Genomic DNA, 19,952 nt, shown 5'->3' with positions numbered 1-19,952 from the left:
GCTAACATGACCTGGAAGGTGCCTGCCTTTCCAAAAATCCCCTCAACACCATTTTTATACTTTTTGTTCCAATATATCTTACAGGTGTATGCCTCCATGTTCCTTTATTTATGCCTTTGCTCCCTTTACTCTCTCTTCTTGGGACACCCTTTCCCAGACCTGTCTGGGAAAAACATGGCCAAGTCTATTCTGAAATCTATGGCTCACACGTAAAGGCCATGAATCCCCCTTCTCTTCCTTTCCTGCCTTTCCCAAGCTCTTTGCTTTTTCACGAACTGATTATAACTTGCTCTGGACTATGCCTACTTGGTGTTCATGTCTTTTTTAAATAGGTTTTAAATATTTATTTATTTATTTATTTATTTATTTATTTATTTATTTATTTATTTATGGGAGAGAGAGAGAGAGAGAGAGAGAGAGAGAGAACCAGCATGCAGCAGAGGGAAAGGGAGAACAGGACTCCCTGCTGAGTAGGGAGCCTGATGTGGGGCTCGATCCCAGGACTTCAGGATCAGGACCTGAGCAGAAGGCAGATGCTTAACTGACTGAGCCATCCAGGCTGTTCATGTCTTATATCCTATTCTACTAGACCATGAACTCATAGAGGGTGGGGCAAGAATAATGTTTGAGGCACCCTTTACCAGCCTTAGGTGTAATACTTATTACTGGAGACGACATACAATAGAAAGCACCTGTAAAATACATTCCTGTAAAATGTTTATTAAGTGAGAGAATCTGGCTTTGGGAAGCACTAATAGTGGTTTGGTGAGCATTTATTGTGTGTAGCCACTCTGCTAAGCATTATCTCATTTAAGCATCAGTAGTGAACCCATGATGTTACTGTTACTATGTCATCTTCCAGAGTTGAAAAAAAAACAACAACAAAAGCTCAAAGAAATTCAAAACCTCAGCCAACATTACATAGTTGGCAGAAAAATAGGCCAGAGTTCAAACTCAGATCTGTAGGGGTCAGAGTTCTGCTGGGAGCTGCCTTTTTCCAGCTTATAAGAGCTGATTGCTAAATTAACAGGAACTTTTGTGGGGCACCTGGGTGGCTCAGTTGATTAAGTGTCTGACTTCAACTCAGGTTAAGATCTCAGGTTCCTGGGATCTAGCCCTACATCAGGCTCCATGCTCAATGAGGAGTCTGCTTGAGATTTATTCTCTCTCCCTCTCCCTTTGCCCCTCCCCTCCGTGTGTGCACTTGCCCTCTCTCTCAAATAAATACATAAAATCTTTAAAAAAAAAACAAATTAATTATAGGAATTTTGTGAACTGGTTGAAAGGACGGCTGTTACTAAATATTAAATCATGTAAACATACAAATGAATTTTAGTAAAAGCAATGGTAATAAATACTCAAAATTCACCACTTCCTACTTATTTTACGACATTCTATTGTATATGCTCTTGAGGTCATCAGTATTTCTTGTATCTGTATGTTAGAAATATCCCATCGTGGTGTGCTGCTGTGCATCTCTATCGAACTCTGCATTTGGTCAGGTGGCACGACTAGTGTGAATGTGGCCACTATGGGAATATTTATACAGAGAATATTGGAAAGCACAACAAACGCGGGCTTCCCCTCACCATAGCCCTCCCCCTGTAGAGCCGCTCGTTAAGCATTTACCAGCACACCGCTGGCCTGGCCCCAAAGTCGGACAATGCTGCAGTAAGTAATAGGCTTAGGGCCCAACACACACATGGACTTTGCTGTTTCCAGATTTAGCTTTCCAGTAGGGCCCTGCTTTGGGCCATTGCAGGTAAGCTGCTTCCTGATGACAGGAAATTGACTTTCATTAAACTCTTTTGGGCTTTGGGGTTGGAGTGAAAATAAGTCCAGAGGTTGTTTTATGCCTATAACCCATATATCCTAAACCTTACCACAGGTTTAATTATTATCTTCATCACATCCTCCACACGGGAATATATGATGCAGCTCTTGCAGAGTAAAATGAGAATTCCAAAATATGGCTATAATTTGATTTCCCTCAATTTACATAAAGGCAATAACCTATTGTTTTGTGTTCATATCCTTGGAACCTGGATTTCATGTGCCCGGTTTCTGCAGTATGTACCTTACATGTGGTATCATGAAATGAAATATGAACTTTTAATCAGAGGTTATGTGTTTTAGTACTAGCTCTTTAACTCAGGGGCAAGTTAGTTAACATCACTGGGCCTCAGTTCCCTCATCTGGCCAAAGAGGAGTTTGGCTTAGATGTACTTCTAAGACCCTTATAGCACTACTCCTGAATGGAAGTTGCTTCTCTTCTCTAGGGCTCAGTTTGTGCATCTGTAAACAATGAGGGGTTGAACCAGGGAATTCCTAATGTCCTTTGCAGTGCCGGAAGAGGCTGGATCCATGTGAAAATCTGTGTGTCATTCCTATCAGATACCATCATGCTTTACCACCTGCAAGATGCCAGGTAGCCTGCTGAGCACCCAGAACGCTGGTGGCAAGAGGACTTGGAGACGGAACAGGAGCTCTAACTGCCGTGAGGAGGCCAGGCTCTGTTGGCCCTCAAAACAAAGGGAAAGGCGTGGGTGCAGGGAGTGCCTCTGCTGTTTTCTTTTAGATGATTTAGAGGACTAAAGAAGTGAGGGTGAAATACCTGTACAGAGGTTTTGATTTGACACTCCAGCTGGGTCTGCAGTGGGAAGGGAGGGGCGGGGGGAGGATGGAGGCCTACGAGATAAGACAGGTGATGATTTCTATTGGCCTGGGGAGATGTGAAGGGATGGTAGGAAGGAGGAAAGGAAGGAAGGAAGGAGGCAGGGAAGAAAGGAAGGAAGGAAATGTGTAATTCTTAGGGTGAGCAGAGCACAGACACGCAGAGAGAATATTTCCTTCCTTACCCTTATCTGTTGACCCTGAAATCTAAACCTGTAGTATCTTTGTATCTTTGTGGAAAATCAAAAAGTATTCTTAACTCCTCATCAACATCTTCATCTTTGTCCTCACCCACACAGCTCCATATGCTTTCCAGGTTACAAGCACTTTGACGTCCATAATCTCATTTAACTCACAAGACAGCTCTGTGAGGTAGGTATCATTACTTGAACTTTTCAAAAGAACTGGAGATGCAGAAAGGGAATTGATACTGCTCAAGATCACCTAGGTGTAGAGCCTAGACTAAGCCCATTCTTTTGATTCTTAGATTGGCTTGCCTTCCTAGCCTCTAAATGTCCTTTACTGGAAGCTGAAATGACAAGTTTCTCAGCTGCCGTTCACCCAGGACAGAACCACACTAGAGAAAGAAGACATATATATATATATATCTATAAATTAGACTCACATTGAATCCTAGAAATGGAGGGGACCCCACAAATCTCATGGCCCACCTCTTAAATTTTCAGATGGGGAAAATGCAGCTCACAGAGACACATGGCATGTCCAGGTTCATGTAAAGGGTCAGGATCAAAGCTGGGACTTCACCTTTTGTCAATGCCACCTGCTCTGGCATTGTCTATTTTTATTGGCTTTTTAGCCACCAGCAACATTAAGAGGTCATAACTACTTCAAAATTCTTGACTAGCATTGTGAGGACAATGAAACATTTTCTTCCAGCATAGACACGGACTAAAGAACCCTGGATGGAGGGAGGCCAACATGCTCCGATCTCAGCTGTCATTTTGCATTTCATCCACTCTGTGCCAGAATTGGATTTATTGCTGGTGAGAACAGTGACTCATGCACTTTTGATGCCAACCAACTAATTTTTCATGCCATGGCTTGGTAGGTATGAATGTTTAGTATGTGATCAAAAATGGAGACCCCCCCTCTCCATCATCCAATCCTTTAAAATTGGTTTTGCCTGAGCCTATGGACTTTCTCAAACCCAGATCAAACTTTTACCCCAAATGTAACTGGTAGACTTTATTTTAAGAATTGCTTACTTGTAACCTAGGCAGGCAAAATAGAATAGGGACAGTTGCTTCATTTAGGAATTACCTATCCTGAGTCTATCCCCTCTGCTTTTACTAAATTGATCTGTCAACTTTAATAACTCTTTTTTTTTTCTCTTTGAGCCACATTATTCCCATCTGCCAAATGAGAGGGTTACAGTAGGCAACTTTTGGGTGATTATTTTCACAAACTTCTTATAAGATCGTACCTTTACCAGAGCCATCCTGCTACATCTCAGTTTTTCTATATGGTCTTGCTTTGCTTTGGAAGTAAGTTTTGGCCATGTTCTCAGAGGGTTCTGCTCTGTTTCTGAAAGAATGAGGGACTCCTTGAAAACTAAGATGAGCCATATCCATTTAACATGTTTGAAGTTAACTTCAGGATCAGCAATGGGAGTACAACAAAACTCAAAACTTGACATGACTTAAGCTTTCTCTCTCATTATAATATTTTTTTTGAAATCCACTTGCCAGGCCAGATGGACAGATCACATGCCATAACCATCCAAGAGGTGAGGATGAATTCAGAAAGAAAGAACTCGAGAGGGCTAGAAACCAATAGAATGTTTTATTTTAAAGTCACAGGTAGTTGTCTCAAGACTCAGCTGGCTTTGATCCTAGAGACCTGGCTGTAATGATTTTTCTAACATGGCTATGAGAACTCAGATCTAAAACTTGGGCCTCTTCCTTCACTTACTCAACTGATCTTTCCTAAGTGTCTCTCCAGTGCAAGGTACTTTGTTATGGCTGTGGGAAAACAGGGATGATTTTACTATCACTCTGATCATAAGGAGCCTGGAGTCTTACAGAGATGATCTGGCGTGCGCACGGATTACTATAGTTTAAGGTAGTGGCTTCAATGCCATGAGAAAGCTCTGGTTGCTGAAAGGAGAATAAGAGTCCATCTTACTGAAAGTACTTCCCAGAGGAAGGGACACCTTCAGTCTTCATGGTGGTCAGTGGGACTTTATTTCAATGTTAATGAGCCAAAGACTGGGGAGCTCACTGCTCTGTGATCCTGGTGTTTTTTTTTTTTTTCTTCATCTGTAGAATGGGATAATAATTGTATCAATTTCATAGACTTGTTGTGGGTACTACATGAGTTTGTTCATATGTGTTAAAGCCCTCAGAAAGGTTCCTGGGACATTGTTAGCACTCAAAAACACGAGTCATTATTTTTGTTCTTAACATTGGAGTAAAATGACCCAAAAATTTCTTGCGGTCTTTAACGAGAGATCAGTGGAGGGAAGACCCAAGCTCACAGAACACTTTTGTTGCTATAGTAAAGGCTACTTGGGTGTTCACTGGCGTCCAAGCAGCCCGGTTTTCCAAGTGTGCCCTTGCTTCCTCTCCCCGTCCTCCACTGCTCTTCTTTCTTTGGCTCTCAATCTCAGACACACACACACACACACACACACACACACACACACACACACCTGTTTTTTAGAAGCTGGACTGTTTATCAAAAGCCCCGAGTGTAGGAGTGTTTCAAATGATTTTTGGAAACTGAAATGATTTTAGAGATTATAGGCATCAAGACTGTGGGTGGGAAATAAAAACAATAGGCAAGTTCATATCATTTAAGAGAGGTGGGTTTTCTTTTCTTTTCTTTTTTTTTCCAAAAGCATCATCATTTATGTGGTTTGAGAATAATCTTTCCTCTGGAAAGTAGACATTGCAACATACGGCACAGAGATGTGGCTGATTAATTGTATGAAAGGCTCAGTCTCTTTTGAGCGAGGCTTCATTCTCTTTCAGGCATAGCAGCCTACAAGAATAAATTTGCTTTGACTCATATATTTTACATAAACCAAAGAGGTTATCCCTAAGACGAACTGTCTGGCTCACTGCTCCCCACCCCCACCGCGTCCCACATACCATCACAGGAAGGCATTAGCAGTTTCAAAACTTGAACTTTCTCTCAGAAATTTTCTTACTTCAGTCAAGCAGGATTTCTACATTAAAACATAATCATTACTGTGCCTGTTGTAATTAATGATTGTGGGCATGTTATCCTTTTAGATTTGAAAACAATGAGACACTATTTCTCACTTACCGTGAGTGTGGCAAATCGTGGGCAAAGGTTTGCCTTCGTGGATCCAGCTGTGGTTTTAGTCTCTCTTTGTTCACACTGTCAACAAGGATAAGCACAGGCAAGAGGCCGAGCAGGACTGGGGTTCTTGGAGCTCACCTAGTACACCCTGCCCACACGTCCATATTACAACTGGAGAAGCTGAGGGTCAGAGAGAAAGTGACTTGTGTAAGGTCATACAGGGGTTAGAACCCAGGACTTCTGAATTGCAGCAGTCCAGGATTCTAGCAATAGAACAAAAGATTAAAAGGCTCGCGCTTAACCACAGCCTCAGAAACACCAGTAACTCTCACGAAGTGTAATGACATGATGCAATAGTATCTGACCTGAAATGATTGTTATGGGGATAAATAAGATAATGAATGTGAAATATTCACATAAAATCTTAAAGCACTAACTAGATGGTTGATAAAGACTACAGAACATCTAGCCCAGTCAAAGGAACACGAAGAATTATTTTCTTCTTGCAAATAAAACAGAAGTCCCAAGGCCATTTTAATTGTCTGTGTGCCTTTATGTCTTCTTTCAGCCTGAAGTTTTGTTTTTATTTTTATTTTTTTTGCATATCTCAGTACTAGGAAGCTTCATGTCATTCTAGAACTGAAGATAATTTGTCTCAGTCTATCCTACAGCTAACAATTCTCAAACGAGCACAAGTGTGGCTGAGATCAAAAGCAGAAGCACTAAACTAAACTTGAAGGTGGCATTTGCTGACCTAAACCTGGGACAGGAAGTCTAAACTCTGAGCACAAGATCCCCAGTCAAATAGGTAAATAATTTCTTTGGCACCACAAAGGCTTTCCCTCTAGAGCATGGGGGACTGGGAGAGGTGGTTGAAGGTTAATCCACAAGATAAATTGGGCTCAAGAATGGAAGTACACGGGGATCTCTGGGTGGCGCAGAGGTTTGGCGCCTGCCTTTGGCCCAGGGCGCGATCCTGGAGACCCGGGATCGAATCCCACGTCGGGCTCCCGGTGCATGGAGCCTGCTTCTCCCTCTGCCTGTGTCTCTGCCTCTCTGTCTCTCTCTGTGTGACTATCATGAATAAATAAATAAAATCTTTAAAAAAAAAAAAAAAGAATGGAAGTACATGCTGCTCTTGGAACTTTTTAGATCTGGATTTAAGACAAGTAGAGTCACCTGTAAGGTTGGCAAGACATATTTCATGCTTGTAGAAGCAGGATAAGACATGTTTGGAGTCAACCACAGGAAGAAGTTCCCACGAGACAGAGTGTGGCTCCGAACTTTCGAGCAATCTGAACTATTCAAGCTTGGAGTCAGGTTGCCTCTGAGAAAGAAAGCTCCTCACTCCAGCCCCTGTTCAACAGAGGCTATTGAGGGGGATGCTGAAGGAGAAGAGTCAAGCTGAGAGGGGCTGCAGACCAGATAGGACCTCTTGTGGTCAGCCACACCTGAAAAGTCTCTCCAAGAGTCTAGAATTCCTTTTCCCATGGAGCAAAGATTCTGGGGGAGTCGTAGGAGGCAGAAAGACGATGGGCAGGGCAGAATGGAAAATCCTTGAGCGGCCTCACCTTTCTTTCCCATCATAGGACAATAATGGGATCCTGCTCTCAGGGAAATGAAAGGGCAACAACTTTCCAAGGCAATAAAAGGAACTGCTGCTAGTTCTATATTCAGGCAACATGTGGAAGTCCTTGCTTTCAGAAGAATTGGGGGTTTTTGCTTTTGTTTTTGTTTCTGTTTTTCAGTACAAAGGCTTCTATGGCTAAAGTGATGTGATCCAGATTGTGCAGCTGGGTTGTCCAATGAATGGTAGGTAGTACTGGGCTTGGAGGCCTACCTTCCGCAGCTTAACAAGTGCAGTACTGGTGTGGATCACAGTGGAGGGCGGTGATGTTGAGGTGGCTGTAAAATTTTTCATAATATTTGTGCTGGTGCTTTGAGAGACCAATGGGATCCTTGGAGAGTGTCCACTCTTAAAACACTCCATGGAATACTAATTGCATAAGATCCATGTTCTATGGCCAACTTAGAGGACTGTTGCATATCCATAGCCCCCTTCCCCTGAAGATTTGCATGCAAAAACTCCGAGGATGGCTGGAGCAAAGCAACTGTTTCATTTTGAATAATCTTGCTTTTTTTTTCTAACTTTTTTGGCCATGGCAACCATTTTAATCTAATGCTACTATCATCCTGGGGACCAATGCTCTGTAACAAGTACTCTGGATAACATCTTTGGGTCATCCCATGGATTTGGCAGTCACTGATGCAGGGACCAACAGACTGTTAGAACTGAAAGAAACTCAGCATTTAATGTCATCCCTCTATTTTTTAAATAACGAAAGCCGAGGCCCAGGGAGTTATATAAAAGTAATGACCAACAGCCATTGACCCTGACCTACAAAAGACCTGAAGTTTAAGAATGACTGTGTAGCATGAAGTCATGGATTTTGATGTAATATTATATTATACATAAGGGTAGATGTGACTTACAGGAACACTGGACTTGGACCTAACTTTGTATTGGGGATTTCTGTCCTCCCCACTGTCACTGTTTGGGTCCATTATTCCACTTTTATTAACACTGGGCATGCTCCTCTCTAAATTGGGGAGGATAATGCTTGTCTGGCTGATTTCACAAGTTCTGGTGAGAATCAAGAGAGAGAAAGGATGTGAAAGTGGTTTATAAATTGTCAGGCACTATATAAACGGTGGAGGCCCTTCCTTCTCCTAAAGTGTTGATGCTTTGGCTGGTCATCAGGAGGATGAATGGATTTTTCCTTTGCTCACCTGTTTCATGAAGATGGCCTGCATCACTATCTCCATAGGTCTCATCTTTTATCTACTTTCACGGGTTAATGTGGTGACTCATGTGTGGAAGCTCTTGGCAAAGTCACTTGCCCCCTAGAATGGGACGTGGAATCAATGACTTTACACTCATAGGCAGCCAAGTTGACTGGCCAGGGAAAGCAGAAAGTTATGAGTAAGGCCAAACTCTTAGCAGAGTTTTAGATATTTGGCTGCTAATTCTCACAAACACCTGTGAAGAAAACAAAGGCCTCCAAATCCTGTGTTGTCAGGACTAAAAAAAAAAAAAAAGAAGAAAATGAAAAGGCTAATAAGATCATCACCAAAAGAAGAGAGAGCAGAAGAGACAGAATGACTCGGTTGATGAAGTCTTGGCATCTTATATTTGGAATGTTATTGATGATCTGAGTGTAGTATATGAGGGCTTAAGTGAAATGAATTGGTGGTTTCAGTTCCGGATATGGTATGCAAAGAAAAAACAATCACTCTGAAATTTAGAGCTTCCTCGTCTGTGCTTCAGGAAGCCGCACACCTGAAGCTGAGCGTGGAAACTGACTCATTTCTAGCCCTTTGAGATTAGCCTCTCTAGCCCCCAGACTGTGGGTAGAATTTAAGGCCTAATGGGGAACCAGAATTGAGTCTGGCCAAACCTGGAGAAGGAAATCAGAGGGAAGGTTGTTGGATGCACAGCTCTTTTAGAAGGCTTGGCCTTCCGGTAGTTTCTACAGGCAACAGACCTTCTGGATAAACTATCCCTGAAGCTTTTTGGTACAGTTGCAGTGTTGAGGGTAGGTGGGCGGTCTGAAATGGGAGAAAAGCAAAACACAAATGCAGCGCTTTCCTTATTTTCACAGTCACATTAAAGCAGGTTGGCTGACTGACCCACTTGGGGGAACAACATGACCGTGAGGCTGCGTGTAAAGGGTATCGTGTGCTTTCACTCCAGCAAGCTCTAAGAAGCAATGAGCTGTTCTTCCTGACCATCCCAACAATCTGTGGATTTGGTATTCTTTCTGTGTGCCCGTCAAGTACGGGGAGATGCCAAGAAGAGGCAATTTCAATAAATTATTTAAAAAGAAAGGTATATTAGAGTTCATACTTTCCCTGTTGTCTCTTTATACCTCAAATACAGCTGCAGGTGATGTGGTGGTCAAACTGAGGCAAGGAACTTGGGATGATTAAAAGGGGCTCAAATCTTGTAGAAATGACCATTTCAAACTTGATCCTTTACACCTTAAATCAGCAGTTTCCAGACTTTCTGCAGCTCATCACAGCAAGAGAAATAACCGCTAAGATGACTTTTTGCTCCAATCAGATCGACACATTTAAAAAAACGCCGTTTGTTTGAGGACAATGAGAAGAACGCTGGCTCACGTGAGAAGTCAAGAAACAAGAGGATGCTGGGGGTGCAGCAGCAGAAGACCTGGCTTAGGGTCAAAAGATCTGCGTTTATGAACTCTGGACCTCTGGTGGGCCACTGAAGCTCTCTAAACCTCAGTTTTCTCACTTGTAAAACGTGAACACTAATCACAAAATGAGAGCACATGTGTGAAGGCACTCACCTTAGAGATGGTGAGGGCTAGGCAAAGGCTCATAGCTATGAGCACATTAAGCTTTTAAATATTAATGATTAATTTTTGTTAGAAGTGAAATTTCAGACTTCATCATAGGATCACCAATAATCTTCCAAATTTTCCCATCTGCAAGGCATTTAATGAAACATGCAGTCCACATGATCGATTTATTCTCATGCCACTTCCAAAAGTATTTAAAGTAACTTATTAGATATAGAGATGATAGTTTCAGCAAAGCATGGACAAAGGGTAAAGACATGATCAAGAGAGGAGAGGACAGTGAAGGGGAAGAAAACTCAAAAGCAGAATAATTTTAATGAGGCGTATAGCATGACTTTGAGCTTCCCAGCAGCTTAGATAAAAAGGGAAATGCACTGTATTACACAGTGCGAGTAAAAGGGAGTAGTAAAGGGAGAAAGAGCCATGGAATGGGGGAGCAGGGGAAGAACCCAAACTTCCTGGCCCTGACCTCTTACATGTATCATGGGCATCTTTATTCAAGAGATATCAAAAAATAAAATGTGCAGGAGCTCCAAAAGGAAACGCAGCAAAGATACTGTTCCAGTCTAACCACTAGGCGATATTTTCCTCTGAATCAGTGCTTGCCTCCCAGAACAAACAAACAGCAAGATGATTAATAGAAGGAGCAGGTTGCCTTTAAAAAAAATAGGGCAGTGAAAATGAGAATATTTGCCCCTGGCTGGGGCGTGTCCCTGGCCCAGGTACTCAGAGAGGCAGTCACCATTCATTAGGGGAGTCAAGTAGGCAAGGCAATCTGCAAGGTGCCTTGCACAAGGTCACTTGGTGTCTCTGAGACTGACTCTGCATTCTGAGTTCCTTAATATGATTTTTTAGGTCACAGTGTTCTAGGCAAAGCTCCCTGTTGATGTACATCTCTCATGCAAGATTTAGATCACCTCTTTTCGGGCAGAGCTCCATGGAAACACCGCCCATGATTTCTGAAATGGAGTCTGATTGGGTACCGGTAATGCCCAGCTGGAGTGGACAGTGTTCTCTGCAGTTGACACATTGCTGGACAGTTGGCAAGCCTGAGACTACCAGAATCTAGTCCTTGGAGGCTATTATTATTTTAATGCCATAGTAAATTCCTGTTTACCTAAGATGGCTAGGGACTGGGGTATTCTGGGCAATGGAAAATTCTGGTTCATCTGGTTACCATTTATAACATTTACTGATACATAGTTCCCAAATAAGTAAATTACAACACACTTTGCTGAACACTAACATCATACGTTGGTATGGTTTAAGCTTTTTTTTCTTTTTTGATAATTCGTAAGATACTTTAGGATCTATTAGCATCCAATACCATCATTAAGATTGTAACCTCCTTTTCTGGGATCCTGGGTGGAAATGCATAAGGTGTGGAAAATTGGGCTGCATCCATAGTCACTCCCAACCAGGCCACTGGAGTGGCTGTGGTTTAGTTGAATCACTCCATCTTTGATATATGTTTGTTGGCAAGTGAAATAATTAACAAACGTATGAGCATTGTACCTGGCGTATGGTAAGTTATTGTTTTGGCATTTTTCCCCCTCAAGGACATCAGGGGAAAAAAAGAATTCTGATTCATTTAATTGGTCAAGTTTAGCATCTGAACAAATTCAATTCATGGTTCAATTCTTTCCAGACCACAGAAATAACAAGCCTAGTTCCCTTGATTCTTATAAAAGAAAACGAAGGCCCAGAGGGGGAGTGTGAGTCTGCCACAGTCTCGTGGATGCTAAGGGTTAGAGTTGATGGGAGAGCACTCATCTACTGGGGCTCAGGCTGGAGCGATTTTTACCAGTTTGACTCCTGCATTACGCACTTTCCGCACAGCGGGGAATAGAGATGGAGAAGAAACATGCCCTTTGCGCAGAGACTCTGGGAACTCACAATTATCAATACTGCTTGAAGGTCATCAAAGACCGTTTGAAAGTCCCCTTCTGTATGAAAGCCCAGGCTCCGGCTCTGAGACAGTTCACAGGACGAATGGAGTCCCCAGGATCCAGTCAAAATAAAAACTTTTCAAAAACAGCAAAGAGCCCTACAACTCCCCACATCTGCAAGAGTCAATTCATAAAAAGGCACCAGACGGGTTTCAATTCCTAGCATCTTCCTTTGCGTTGCCTGTGCTCTAAGCTGGATTCACTCCCTTCTCTGCTCTCGGTGCTTTCACAGGTACGTTTGTACTTACTTAACTTCCAAATTAATTTACGGTAAACTCCTCCCAGTGTAGGAAGGGGAAGAAGGAAATCAACGATTTTAATGCCGATTGCATTTTTGAAAGGCAGGACTCGGTCTCTTTCCAATGAGCTGCTCTGTTGGTTTAGAAGTGTTTTCTTTTCTGCAGTTTCAAATTCTGACTTGTCCCTTTTCCTTTCATCACGCTGAGTGCCCTCATCCTACCTTGGATCACGGGCCTGGAAATCCACTGTTTGCACAGAACAAAAGACAGAGGGCCGGGGTTTCTGTTGCCGCCCGGAGTGAAGGGGAAATCTCACGTGAGACTGGGCCTGGGCTGGCTCCGAGGGCCCCAACCCCTGCTATTACTGTTGCCAGAAAGGTGCCTTTGATATGCGGACGTCTAGATGACATCCCGTTGGCTCCAGAGGCTTCTCTGAGTGATCTCTCTCTGTGCCTGGGTGCTCGTGTGTGTACAGGCTAGCCTGATATTTCCTATGAAAGCTCTGTGCTGATTACAAATAGATAATTGATTACAATAGCTCCCATCAAGGGATCATGTGAGGCCATGTGTCAACTTGCCGTGAGGCTGGAGTGACGTCACTACCAATCCACTTCTGCCAGAGGTCATGTAAGTAAGAAAGGGAAGCAGTCAGAGCAAAGCTCTTCATCTGTCTACCTCGTTGCCTCTCAGGATTCTCCAGTGACACCCCCTTAGCCCAGAGGATGCATTCTAAGCCTCGGAGGTGTACTCAAAGGTGGAAACAGGGTGTGGCAAAGAGAGGCACTGGGTAAACATGTTTGAATAAATAATGAGGCTTTTCTTCAAGACCTGGCTGACTGTTTCTGTCCCACCCCCTCCCCAGCATGGTAAAAAATCCCCCTTCTTTTTTCTTCTACACCTTCTGCTGTAGCCAAACACACTGCCCACCTTCCTCCACGGTCCTGCCCTCAGACTGCCCCATACCTGTGTTCAAGCACTTTTCCTGACCGATGCAGTGAAGGCCATTTCTGTCTGTTGAATACCCTTCCTCCTTTGTGAGATATTGCCTCCTTCCTTCATCCAACCTGTGTCCACAAGGGCTTTCTTTGCTCTCTGCTCTGCAAAGAACTTACCTGTGCCACCTTGACTGGATTATTGATCTCCCTTACTGGAGCATAGACTCCATGCGTACAGGACCCGTTTCATCCCTCTTTACATTCCTTGTGGCACCTCACATAAGGCCGGACATGTGGCTGGCATCAAGACGGGTCCTGTGGCTTGAACTGAATCTCCAGTCACTCTTTCTAGCCTGACAGAGAGAGAACAGTGTATACTCCTTCTTTTCTCCTCCATTGAAAGCTGAGTTTGGGATTATTTCGGTCCTCACCTCTGACCTAAATCTACACAAGTCTATCCTAAAAACCACACCCACAGATTATGCAGTAAGCAAAGGTAGCCACTGGAGCTATGTAACATAGCGGCACAGACTGGCCTGTCCAGGCCCTTGCATGGCACTGGAAATTTACAGGAATGTATAGCTATGCTGTTGCCGAGCCGGCTCGAAACTTGTTTTGCTTGAGGCTTCTTCCCTCAGCAGGTATGTTGGGGTAATGGTGAGTGTTGCCAACTGGGACAGGAGGACACCCAGCTCGTGCCCAGTTTTTATTTATCCCAGTGCAGCAGGGCTCCACAGGCTTTTTGATCCTTAATCATGAACCTGGGAGCCCTTCGAGTTTTCTCAAGCAGCCACGCCAAGAAGGCTCTCTGATTCCATTGGCAATAACCAGTCATGATTTATGGACTCTCGGAACCTGGAACATCAGAGCTGGAGGTAACCTTAAAAATCATCATCTTCATTTCGCAGATGATGAACCAGATCAGAGTTGCCTTGCTTTTAAAATGAGGGGAATAGAGTCTATTCATTCATCCTTCCATCCAATGATCTATCAACCAACTCATCTGCTAGATATTCACTTACACTTAGGTGCCCAGCCTGTGCTTGGCTCTGGATATAAAAACATAACTAAGACATGGTCCTTACTCACCATACATACATACACGAATAATTATGATTCAGTGTGAGGTGTTAAAATGCAAGTGTGAACAGAGCATGCTATGAGCACATGCAAGGCTGTGGCTGACCTCTGCCAGGAAGAGTGTGGGGAGACTTTTAAGAAGAGGAGACATTCAGACAAACATTAGAGGAAGGGGAAGAGTTCTACAAACAAAGAGGGAGAAGAGGGGTCAAAGAGAGAGAGCAGCCTGTGTAAATGCCCAGTCTCAGGAGAGTGGGCAACATGCCAAGAGGCCAGTGAGCGTCCCGCAGGACTCGGGAGGAGGCTGCATGGGGTGGGGTGCAGGACATGTGCAATGAACTGGCTAAACATGACTTCAGAAGCCTGTCGTAGAGACCTCAATAGCTGTGCGGAGCACTGGAGCTTTATCTCGGGGATGACAAGGAGCTTTTGAAAGTTTTCAGATGGAGCAATGTCAGATTAAATTTACATCTTTTTCAGACCTCTTTGGCCACAGTAAGAAGAGATGGAGACGATCACTGAGGGTCTGTTGCAATTGTCCCAGAAGAACAGGACAGCCAGTGAATGTTCAAATCTATAAATCAGATCATGTCAACCCCTTGCTTAGGACTCTTCCCCCACCCGGTTACTCTTCATCACAAATTCCTGTTGTTATTTTTTAAATAGTACTCATTAAGGTATTAAATCATTTATTTGTTTGCATGTGAATTGACTGTCTCCAACTCTAAAATGAGAGCGCTATCAAAAGTCTTTCTCTGAGTCTTTTTCTCAGCCACTTTTTCTCTGAGTCATAGTATCTCCAGGTTCAGAACAGGTCCTGGGACATAACAGGTGTCTACAAAGTTTACAGAATGATTGATGAGACCTTGACCCTTGGAAGTGGTAATGAGGATGGAGAGGAGATGGCCTTTAAAGGCAGAAAAACATCCTCCCTTTCCAGATCCATTATGTACTTAACGAATGGTAAGTAGCTGGTCTTCAGTAGACAGAGGAAGTGCTCAACTGACTGAATTTACTACCCACATCTGAGAACTTTTATGACAGGTGACCCTATTTTTTTCCTCTTGCCCTTGTCACTCCATGTGTTTCCACAAATTATCAGTCTCTGAAATATAACTTCCAGGGATCCTCTACTTTGCACGTCCATGTTCTAGTTCCAGCTCTGCCCCTAAAGATGTGGGACAGACAGGCTTCTTTCTCATGGCTTCAATTTCCCTAGTTGTAAAATGAGAGTGTTAGCCAAGGACCCATGAGATGCTTTCTAACTAACATGCTGTGAGTCTCAGATTTCTCGAGCTAGAGCAAGAAGTCCTCTCTGTTTTCATTTTTTTAAGTATACAGTGATTATATCCAAAGTCTCATAAAACACAATAGTTTTTATATTTCTCTGTTGTCCCTTTCAATTTCTACTCATAAGTATTTTTACAGAGTTATAATCAGAGCACATGTACAATTTTGCGTTCCACTCTTATCTTTGAACGTTATTTGTTATATGCCTTTCATGTTGCCACAAAGTCTTCCCATTTATCATTTTAATGGCTACATAATTTTTCATGGAGTTAACATACCATAAATTATTTAACCATTCCTAAATTGTTGGGACTTTGGATTCTTTCCAGCTTTGATATTTTAAAGGGCTTTGAGCACACAAGTTTTTTTTTTTTTTTTTTTTTTTTTCCTTTTTCAGAGTTATTTTCCTCAGGGTAAATCCCTCAGAGTGGGATTATTAGATGAGTTTATGGTTCTTGAGAAGAATTGCCAAATGGCTCTCCGAAAGGATTTGTTTCAATTTGTATTCAATTTGTGTTTCTCGCACTGAGTGTGCCAGTTTCACAGAAACCTTGCCAGCATGTTTTTAAAAATCAATTTCCTTTATTTTTTCAAGTTGAAGTTGTATGAAATGGGGCTTCTTGATTGTTGCTGTATCAGAATTATCATTAGTCAGGCTAACAGTGTAATACAGCTCTTGGCGAATAGAAGCACTCAAAAACCAGTATTGTTATTATTAGAAAACGAGGGATCTTAGGAGGGCCAAGCGCACTTGTCTTGCCCTTGAACTCAATTTTTTTTCTACCATGGTCTCTAGTTCAGTTTACAACAGAGACATACCCCTTGCCTTCAATGTTCCTCTAATGAAAGTGTCACCAGATATTCTCTATTTCAAGTTGTTCATGGTTTCCTAGACTTAAAAGTCATGGACCAAGCTCCCTCCCTTATGGATTCTCCCCTTCCTTAAATTTTTTATCAAGAGATGGTCCTCACTAGACATGGGATGCTGACTACCTTTCCTAAAGCTGCTGCTGCTTATGTTCATCTGAAGTCATTCTCCACTCAGGTAGCTCGTCTTATTCTTTGTCTACTCCAAGGTAGCCTGTTGACTATTTGAAGATGGCAATGAATTCTCCAGTGTGTATTTTCTTCTCCAAGTTCGATATTATGTTTTTTAAGCTATCCCTTATCTTATTCAAAATTTCACAGTCCTCATTGCTTTCCTCTGAGTTCTAGTTTGTAAAGTTTTCCCTTGAAATGTTGGATTGATTCATTTATTAAAACGTACTGAGTATCTTCCAGAAGATGAGTAAGGCCAAGTTCCTGCTCTCATTATGCCCAGAATCCAGTGGGTCAGAGAGGAGCATAGGCCTCTCAGGTCCACATCTTAGAGAGCTCTCAGGCAGCATGCTGGTGGGTAGGTCAGGTGATGACACCCTCAGGAAAATCTGATGACCTTTGGTACAACCAACCCTATGCACACTTCATTGGTGAAATGGTGACTGTCCTACCAAGCGAAACTACCATAAAATATTTGGTAGAAATGTCAAAGCATCCCTGAGCCTGAATTTCTGAGATTTAGATCATGAGAAGTGTTCTAAGGACTGAGCAGAGCGGACCCAGGACCACACCTATGATGGTGGCTAAAACACTCAGGCAAATGTGCTATTGAGACTGCTAGCTATTCAAGGAGCTGATAGAAGTCTAAGGAAAGTCAATTTCTTAAGTAGGAGGAAAGGGAGCCTACCATTAACCAGCAAGAAACTGAACGGAGAAAAGTCTGGTCCTGGTCTGCCATTGTTGGGTGACCTTGATTATGTCACTTAACTTCTCTGAAACTCAGTTTCTTCATGTGTAGAAATGGGTAGGGTTAGACTATTTATCTGATTTGTAATGTCCTTTCCAACTCTGATGACTTATGATGCACAGAACAGCAGATCTTGATTTGTCTCTCTCAATGACTTTTCCCATCATCCCTCACCCGTCCCAGAAAAGCACAGAAAAGGTGACCTCATCGGTCACTGGGCAGATGTCAGAGAATCCATTGGGATTCCATGACCTCTGTAGCTACTATAGTGATCATGTCCAGTTGCAGCTAAAAATCTGTTGCTGGCAAGGCTTGTACCCAGTTTACCAAGCCTGCTGCCATAGCTGCTGCCTCTCACTTCCTCTCATTAAGGCAAACTACCATCTTATTTTGTTTTGTTTTCCCCGCATGTTTTGAGTTTGCTGCTTCCCAGCTCTTGTTATTAGAACAGACGTAATTAATAACTCCTGGCACACAGAGCAGCCAGATTGGACAATCTGCCTTTTGCTTTCTTGAACTGTCTTCTGAGCAATCTGCAACCCTGAATTTATAGCCTGGGCCCCATACAATGGATTGTTTTGTAATCCCCAGAAAGAATCAGGAATTTACCACATTGCCAGCTTGAAAAAATAACATTCTCTTTGTAGTTCATGGTAGAAGTTTCATCCAGACTCTCCAGTTTACAACTTGAAAGCAATATGTGGTCTCATCCTGACTTAAACCCCTCTTGAGAATACAAGTCTATGAACTTCTTTGGTACCATTCTAGAATTTTCCATTCTGGATCATTGAGAGTTGACTCTTCAGGTCTTACCAACTCAACTTCTGCGGCAGCTGAGACCCATTTCTTTAGCGGAGATTAAAAACAAAGACACATCAATCTCCTACTTTTCTTGTGATTGGAGAAAATTGTTAAGGACCTTAACAACGTCCTCTAATTTTACCCTAAGCAGTCACAACTCCTTGGCCTTTTTCACCTCAGGAAACACCCCAAAACATCAGAGATTTCTAATCCTGTCATTTGATCTGTCCATGTTTGTTTAAATTGATAGAACCTAAATTGGACAAATGTGACTATTTAATAGTATTCACTGAGCTATTACTTTTTTTTTTCTTGGTCCTATGGGAGCCATAAGTTTGAATAAAATAAGATTTCTGCTCTCAAGTATCTTATATTTTATAATCATAATAATTATGATTCAGGGCTGAGTTCTATCCAGGTATACCAGTAGTATAAACTTATCTGTACATTGACTTTCTTGGGGAGCTTAAGAAGCTGTATTCTATCCCCTCAGAGGTGAGAGTCTGGTTTAATTCTTTTGGGATAAGTCTTGGGCTTCAGAAGTCTTAAAAAGATTCCCAGGTGATTTTATTTATTTATTTATTTATTTATTTATTTATTTATTTATAAGATTTATTTATTTATGATAGACATAGAGAGAGAAAGAGAGGGAGAGACACAGGAGGAGGGAGAAGCAGGCCCACGCCGGAAGCCTGATGTGGGACTCGATCCCGGGACTCCAGGATCGCGCCCTGGGCCAAAGGCAGACGCTAAACCGCTGAGCCACCCAGGGATCCCCCCCAGGTGATTTTAAAGGACAAGCCATATTAGAATGTCCCAAAGGACTGGGAGACACATACACATAAATAAACAAATAAAAACATTTTAATAGAGAAGTTGAGAACTCTTTCATGGAAAAATTTAGAATAAAATTCTATTGGATGTTCAGTTTAACCATGAAGATTAAATCACTGGCTTTGGGGTTATATGAATTGGAATTTAAACCTCAGTTCAATATTTTAGTGGCTGTATGTTCTTGGGTAAGTTATCTACTGGTTTTGAGGAATAGCCTGAGCTATAGCACACAGAATCCGGTGGAACGTAGGGAGCATGAAAGAAGTAGTGCCAGGAAAGGGGGGCAGTGGGTGAAAAGCATAATTTTTCCTGTAGAGAGAAGTTAGGAATTTACAAGAGGGTAGTCTCAGAAAGGACAGAAAGGAGGTGGTAGTTAAAGTGGATGTTATAGAGTATAGACTTTTCCTAATGTCCAAAATATTTCTCCTCTCCATCTAGCTCTCCTTACCCAGGTCAACTGAGTTCCCATTAGGTTCTAGAATACAGATAAAGAGGCTACAGCTAAAGAGCCAGACCAGAGTCATCCTCTAGCAACTGATTTTCATGAGCAGAGTGTGTATAGTAGCCACTTCGTCAGCTGCTTCCTATGCTGTTATCAGTTCTTTAGACATTCCCAATGAGAACAAAGGAAAGTATGAGAAAAATTCATACCAAATACTTAAGGAAAAGTTGACAGAATTAGGAACTGAGAATGG

At 42.4% G+C, this 19,952-nt stretch overlaps 2 long non-coding RNA genes across 3 annotated transcripts; one reads left to right on the top strand and one right to left on the bottom strand.

The window, feature by feature from the left end:
• Positions 1-5,361: 5,361 nt before the first annotated feature.
• On the bottom strand, positions 5,362-14,520 carry LOC140622176 (uncharacterized). Of its 2 annotated transcripts, XR_012021889.1 has the most exons (5): positions 14,489-14,520; positions 13,644-13,819; positions 5,965-6,141; positions 5,787-5,863; positions 5,362-5,676 (listed from the first exon to the last, which is right to left on the bottom strand). It is a non-coding gene; the product is annotated as an uncharacterized lncRNA (long non-coding RNA). The 2 variants fall into 2 exon arrangements; XR_012021888.1 differs by lacking the exon at positions 14,489-14,520 and having other exon boundaries at positions 13,644-13,892.
• Positions 13,990-15,254, top strand: LOC140622177 (uncharacterized). Its single transcript, XR_012021890.1, has 2 exons — positions 13,990-14,107; positions 15,027-15,254. It is a non-coding gene; the product is annotated as an uncharacterized lncRNA (long non-coding RNA).
• The last annotated feature ends 4,698 nt before the right edge of the window (positions 15,255-19,952 follow it).

Source organism: Canis lupus, chromosome 31, assembly GCF_048164855.1.
Source record: "Canis lupus baileyi chromosome 31, mCanLup2.hap1, whole genome shotgun sequence".
Classification (NCBI taxonomy): domain Eukaryota; kingdom Metazoa; phylum Chordata; class Mammalia; order Carnivora; family Canidae; genus Canis; species Canis lupus.
The sequence above is the reverse complement of the archived record's forward strand: the minus strand, read 5'-3'. Positions and strand labels throughout refer to the sequence as shown.